Genomic DNA, 1,613 nt, shown 5'->3' with positions numbered 1-1,613 from the left:
AATGAAAGTAAGAGAGGGAATAAAATAGAAGAAATGAAGAGAAAGTAAAATAATAGAGGGAATTATATTTTTACCAAAAAAAGAAATGACTCAACTATTTTGGAATAAAGAAATAAGGAATACAACTCAACTACCTTGGCCAGATGTTCCATCCATTGAGGTGCCTACAAATCAGCGCGGGGAACAATCACTAGGCCCGCCGATGGATACCCTTGGTAATTACCAAAACAAAAAGAAAAAGAAAATGACAGTTTATAAAAAACTCTAATCTAACATGTTATATTGATTTGTCACCTTTCGCCACGTAGATGACAATATGCTACGTGTACTCAACATGAGTTTTAATTTTGCCAAAATTTGTTGTGGGAATAAATCAGAAAATATTAAAAGTTCGTGTATTTAAAAACCGACCGGTCGGTCGGACCGGTTCAGCCGTGAACCGGTGCTCAGCCCGGTCCGGTTCACCACTTAAAACCGCCGAGAGGTTGAGCTGTTTCCGGTCGAACCGGTTTTTTGAAATTTTCAGTTTTTTTTCAAAAATTCGTGTCCAATGGGATTCAAACCATAGATCTCATGTATGTAAATCCAACTCCATTACCACTCCACCACTTCAATTGTTGTGGTATAACAATAACTTTAATTATTCTTATAATCAATGAGTAAATGTTTCATTCATTCTATGATTAATTATTATTTTTATAAATTGATTAATTCATTATAATTTATTGTAAATAATAAATTTGTTACTACTATTTAATAAACTTTAATAATTTATTACACTAAATTTCAGTATTGTCATATATATATATATATATATATATATATATATATTTAATTAAATATAAGTTTTAATATATTAGGTATATATTTATATAATGTATATTTACATTTCTCCAAAATTTAATTATACTTATCCACAATTAAATTTAATAATATTTTACTTTTCACTAAATTATATAAAAATATATATAAATTGGATCAAAACTACATTTTATTATATAATAAATATATAATATATATTTAATTATATATGCTACAATAATTAGGTAGAGACAGAATTACAAATCCTTTTTGCCAGAGTGTCTTTAGTTACTACTGCAAATATTCATCATTTTTCAGTAATTAAATTGAAATCTGCTCAAGAGATGATTATTCAATGGTCATCCTTCTGTTATTGGTGTGACAGTTCCTGTGGCATGCCCATTTGGCTGCTTTCCGAGCAAGATTTTATATGGATGCGGACGTAGTGGAAGGTGCACGAGTAGCTGGCGAGTCAGGTGTTCGTCCCCTGCCGGCCCTTAAAGAAAATGTAAAGAGAGTCATGTATTAGTGTTGAAAGAGAAGTACTAACAGCTAGGTTCAGTGATTAGGGGATTTCAATTGTAAAACTGCGTGCAGCTTTTTCCCCCTCTAATCAGATATGTAAAAAATGGATAGTTGTAGTTTCTGCTAATAATGGTAGAGTAACACCTTTTGTTTCTTTTAAGCATTTCTCTTTTCTAGTTCATGATATCTAATCACACACACATTCAATTTGTATTTGTATTTTTAAATACTATCATGCCAGGTTCTCACGGTCGTTATTAACTTCGGTTGGTCGGAAATTTTGAAAA

The sequence above is a fragment of the Salvia hispanica genome, chromosome 4 (assembly GCF_029641045.1).
Source record: "Salvia hispanica isolate PSC_SH4W2 chromosome 4, Shi_PSC_v1, whole genome shotgun sequence".
In the NCBI taxonomy this organism is placed as follows: domain Eukaryota; kingdom Viridiplantae; phylum Streptophyta; class Magnoliopsida; order Lamiales; family Lamiaceae; genus Salvia; species Salvia hispanica.
This window is presented reverse-complemented; position numbering follows the sequence as displayed.